Genomic DNA, 6,000 nt, shown 5'->3' with positions numbered 1-6,000 from the left:
AGAGCACAACTGTCACTTACATTTTTAGAATTGCAACTAAGCTCATGATCTAAGACTAAGATAAATATTATACTAATATAGGTCTAAAGTATTATTAGTAAAACTTAAATGCTCCATCTTCATAAGGAGTTTTATGAAAAAAGGTTAAAATATTTTGCACAGGCCACAAGTTTTCCCAATGTTAATGAGAACTTGCAGAAAATCTTCAGACCAAGACATTAAAAAAATTTCAGATTACTTCTTATTTGTCAGCCAATTTAAAAATTGGAAGAAAAAAATTGGACTTTATGGATCATTTTGCAAACGTTTTAATACTTTGAGCAGTGCAGAGCTCTATGCCCTATTACAAAAAGACTCTCTGGGCCCTCGTTCTTTCTTAATCCATATCTCTTATTTTTTAATTGTTTTTCAACAAATAATTGAGCCATGTACATTACAATCTAAATAACTAACAAACACTAGAAGCAGAGTCAAGAGAGAAAATAAACAAGAAAACATGAAGACATTTAGTACACAAACAGAAACCTAAATGCAAGGTAACAAAAAAGGCTAATTACTCAAATACAGAAACACAGGAATACTAAGAAATATTTCTGATATAGGCCACATACGCTGATAAAAGTTTTCAATATCCCAGGTGAGAGCACCCACCCTGCAGGTGGCAGGTAGAATGGGAGCTGGGAAGGATTGTTCATTATCTGAGGAATACTGGCGGGAAAGTGCTTCTGGCTTGGTATTCTGAGAGCCTGGGTGGTAGGAGAGAGAGAGATTAACTTGGATGAAAAACAGAGACCAGCGAGCTTGCTGGAAATTAAGTCCTTTAGCATTTCGGAGATATGGGCGATCGTGGCTCAGGAGTTGGCAGTTCGTCTTGTAATCGGAAGGTTGCCGGTTCGAGCCCTGGCTCCGACAGTCTCGGTCGTTGTGTCCTTGGGCAAGACACCTACTGGTGGGGGCCCAGTGGCGCCAGTGTCCGGCAGCCTCGCCTCTGTCAGTGCGCCCCAGGGTGGCTGTGGCTACAATGTAGCTTGCCATCACCAGTGTGTGAATGGGTGGATGACTGAGTGTGTAAAACGCTTTGGGATCCTTAGGGACTAGTAAAACGCTATACAAATACAGGCCATTTACCATAAGTTTGATTTTTTTAATCTGTCCATATGAGAAACAGCTGTATGGCTCCCTCCAGCCAGGGATGCCATTATTCCAGGGTTAATTTATAATTTCCAGAAGGTCTCTATCCCCCACGTTATAGTTTTGCTTGGTGGGGGTGAGGTGACATAAATAGAGCTGGCGTTTACCTTGAGGTTCGTATCTGTGGGATAGCACTGCCCCTACTGCTACGTCTGATGCATCGACGTCCACGATGAACTGCTTATTAGTACCTGGGTGAATTAGAATGGGGGCAGAGGCAAATAGCTGCTTTCATTTAGTGAAGACAGTGTGGGCCTCCCAGGGCCAGGTGAGTGGTAGAGGAGGTGAGACGAGTGAAGGGAGCAGCAACTTGACTGTAGTTTCTGATGAAGTGTCTGTAAAAGTTAGCGAACCCAAGGAAGCAGGGAGTTCCCTTCATGGTCCTGTTGTTAATGTACCACAGGACATAGTTTGATGTTTTTCAGATTTTTTCATAAACTGCACAAATTCAAATCGAATGGGGCAAAAACACCTGAGCTACTGACTCATAAAATCTACTTTGATCTTAAAAGAAGGACATGATGAATGAAATCTGCTAAATTGAATTATGAATCACAGGGCTGGAAATTATTTTAATTGTTTGTAACTGTAAATTTGTTTGCTTTGCCTTTTCCTTTTCCTTTGAGGGGCAGATCCAGATCAGAGTTTGTCAGGATTTGAACCTGAAGAGAAACAGTTAACAGAGACAGAGTGTCAATTCTCTGGATGACTGGACTCCAACAAACCCTAAAACACAGCAACAAAAGACCACAATCTGCCTCTCCAACCACCCTCCTCTTCACCCCATCGCAGAAAAAAAAAAAGGATCCCATTATGTAACCCACCAACCATCTCACTCATTAACTGGTTCCCAGTTAAAAGAGTGAAGGGGATGGGAAGGATCACGTGGTGCAGGGGCTTGTTTACCAAAACAAGGGTTGAACGAGGGAGAAACAGACTGTGAAGAAAAAAAGTAAGAAAGGGAGTTAAAAAAGAAGAGGCGAAGCAGCTTTTCCCACCAACTCATTCACAACTCAAATGCTTTCAGTCGCTGTGCTGCTGACCGCCGTCACCATGGAAACGATTGCTGAAGCAAAAGCAGCAAGGGGTGGGAGGGTGAAGGAATGGGAGTGGGGGCCGAAACAGTTTCACATCTGTCCATCTGTTTGTCCACTTCATGAAAACTACACTATTAAAACTCTAAAGACACCTGAACGTCCTTTCTGTGCACCACAGTGTAGAGCAGGGGTGGGCAATCTCAGTCCACGAGGGCCGGTGTCCCTGCAGGTTTTAGATCTCACCCTGGGTCAACACACCTGAATCACATGATTAGTTTGTTACCAGGCCTCTGGAGAACTTCAGGACATGTTGAGGAGCTAATTTAGCCATTTAAAACAGCTGTGTTGGTTCGAGGACACATCTAAAACCTGCAGGGACACCGGCCCTCGTGCACTGAGATTGCCCACCCCTGGTTGTAGCTACTCTGTGGATGGAAAGGGGAAATGAAATGAAATTCAGTTCTGTTTAATTTTCTGTAGTCTGTTTTATTCTGTTTGCTATTCATAGTCTCTCTTCTCTTGCCTCTCAACTGTGACAGACTTATTTTAGGATAAAGTTCATAGACTTTCTGAATGCTTTCTGTTTTATTTCAATTTTTTGTATGTTTGTTTGGCTTTAATCAGATATGCATGCAGTTTTTATGTGACCATTAAAGTTCATTTAAATAGTATGTCTGCTGAGTGGAAAGCCCAAAAAGGATCTTGCTGTTACCATAATATCAAAATATTTCCCATGTGTGGGACTAATAAAGGTTTGTATCTTATTTTTAATTCATTCAACTGAAGGACAGATGCATTTTTCAGTAGCTAGTCATCTGTTGTCCACCCATCCCTCACAGTTCACAGAAATCCTCCAGATTTTAGTGAAATACGACTAATTTGTCTGTGATACAACTCTTTGTTACTCTCCTTTGTCATCTCAGAGGGGTGGTGGGATTACTGTTCTATATATTTTTTTAAAAAGTTTAGTAATAACTCTGTATTTCTGCCTGTATTAGTCCTCACTAATCATCCTCCTGGACTGAGACATGGCTTCTTGGAAGAATTGGTCAACATTTTTTTTCAAACTTAGAACAGAATAGCCCTTTATTGTCACTGTACATGTACAACGATAGGTATGCTATAAAACTTCTTTTTTTTAAGCGACATGGGACATTAATGTCGTAATTCAGACAGCTTGTGATCTAATGATAAATAATGTTTTGTGTTCTTTTACTAAAACTTAGAGGTCAGCCGTTCCAAACAGATTCCAGTTTGTTATAATGTAGCTCTCCACTGGAGAAATCCTGCACTCCACCTGAGCTGCACTCACCCCAAGCTACTTAGGAGTTGCTTGGGAGGTAGAGAAGGAGGTAAAACAGCTCATCTAATAATAATAATTGGAACTAATTGGAAGGTCGATGGTTTGATCTCTGGCTGCTTCCAGTCTGCATGCAAACTGTTTGTGGACAAGACACCAACCACAAGTTGTTCTCTGATGTATTCATCAGAGTATGGATGTGAGTGTTGTATAAAAAGAACTTGAATAGAAAAAGTGCTCGTGTGAATGAGGTGCTTTGAGTGCGCAGGGAGATTAGAAAACTGCTATGTTGGACTGTTTTCTCTCGGGTCCCCTCCCCAGTCGGACCTGGAGAGCCATGCCGCATGCTCTACTGCTGTGTACAAAATGATGTGAGTTTTTACAGATAATTAGGAGATTTTCTGGAACAAAAACAACGCCATCCATCCAAAGTGGGACGGATGGAGCAGCTGTCATTTGTGGAAATCTGAAAAGCCCCCCCGCCATCCACAGTTGGGACCACGAAACATAGTTGAAGTCTTACATGCTTACATGCCTCTCTGCTGCTCTGTCTCCTCGAAGGAGGAAGTTCATTGTCACACTGATGCTTTCTACTTTTAGCCATTTCTGCTTCTCCTGACACAAAAATGAAGTTCACTGAGCTGCTTGTAATTCAGAAGTAAGACATACACAAGTTTTACGGTTATTTCCAACAGAAAGACTGCTGCCATGATGGACACATGCAGACCCACTTGTAAATCAAGCTCTAGTAAAACTACTAAACTGATCTCAAAGCTCCCACTTAACAAGCAACTAGATCAAGTTGTAAACATATGCAAGCCATGTATCACCTGAATCACATGATTAGTTTGTTACCAGGCCTCTGGAGAACTTCAGGACATGTTGAGGAGCTAATTTAGCCATTTAAAACAGCTGTGTTGGTTCGAGGACACATCTAAAACCTGCAGGGACACCGGCCCTCGTGCACTGAGATTGCCCACCCCTGGTTGTAGCTACTCTGTGGATGGAAAGGGGAAATGAAATGAAATTCAGTTCTGTTTAATTTTCTGTAGTCTGTTTTATTCTGTTTGCTATTCATAGTCTCTCTTCTCTTGCCTCTCAACTGTGACAGACTTATTTTAGGATAAAGTTCATAGACTTTCTGAATGCTTTCTGTTTTATTTCAATTTTTTGTATGTTTGTTTGGCTTTAATCAGATATGCATGCAGTTTTTATGTGACCATTAAAGTTCATTTAAATAGTATGTCTGCTGAGTGGAAAGCCCAAAAAGGATCTTGCTGTTACCATAATATCAAAATGTTTCCCATGTGTGGGACTAATAAAGGTTTGTATCTTATTTTTAATTCATTCAACTGAAGGACAGATGCATTTTTCAGTAGCTAGTCATCTGTTGTCCACCCATCCCTCACAGTTCGCAGAAATCCTCCAGATTTTAGTGAAATACAACTAATTTGTCTGTGATACAACTCTTTGTTACTCTCCTTTGTCATCTCGGAGGGGTGGTGGGATTACTGTTCTATATATTTAAAAAAAAAAAAAAAGTTTAGTAATAACTCTGTATTTCTGCCTGTATTAGTCCTCACTAATCATCCTCCTGGACTGAGACATGGCTTCTTGGAAGAATTGGTCAACTTTTTTTTCTCAAACTTAGAACAGAATAGCCCTTTATTGTCACTGTACATGTACAACGATAGGTATGCTATAAAACGTCTTTTTTTTAAGCGACATGGGACATTAATGTCGTAATTCAGACAGCTTGTGATCTAATGATAAATAATGTTTTGTGTTCTTTTACTAAAACTTAGAGGTCAGCTGTTCCAAACAGATTCCAGTTTGTTATAATGTAGCTCTCCACTGGAGAAATCCTGCACTCCACCCGAGCTGCACTCACCCCAAGCTACTTAGGAGTTGCTTGGGAGGTAGAGAAGGAGGTAAAACAGGTCATCTAATAATAATAATTGGAACTAATTGGAAGGTCGATGGTTTGATCTCTGGCTGCTTCCAGTCTGCATGCAAAATGTTTGTGGACAAGACACCAACCACAAGTTGTTCTCTGATGTATTCATCAGAGTATGGATGTGAGTGTTGTATAAAAAGAACTTGAATAGAAAAAGTGCTCGTGTGAATGAGGTGCTTTGAGTGCGCAGGGAGATTAGAAAACTGCTATGTTGGACTGTTTTCTCTCGGCTCCCCTCCCCAGTCGGACCTGGAGAGCCATGCCGCATGCTCTACTGCTGTGTACAAAATGATGTGAGTTTTTACAGATAATTAGGAGATTTTCTGGAACTAAAACAACGCCATCCATCCCACTTTGGATGGATGGAGCAGCTGTCATTTGTGTAAATCTGAAAAGCCCCCCGCCAACCGGAATAATCCACAGTTGGGACCACGAAGCATAGTTGCAGTCTTACATGCTTACATGCCTCTCTGCTGCTCTGTCTCCTCGAAGGAGGAAGTTCATTGTCACACTGA

The sequence above is a fragment of the Neolamprologus brichardi genome, chromosome 17 (genome assembly GCF_056152115.1).
Source record: "Neolamprologus brichardi isolate AB-2024 chromosome 17, ASM5615211v1, whole genome shotgun sequence".
Taxonomy (NCBI): domain Eukaryota; kingdom Metazoa; phylum Chordata; class Actinopteri; order Cichliformes; family Cichlidae; genus Neolamprologus; species Neolamprologus brichardi.
This window is presented reverse-complemented; position numbering follows the sequence as displayed.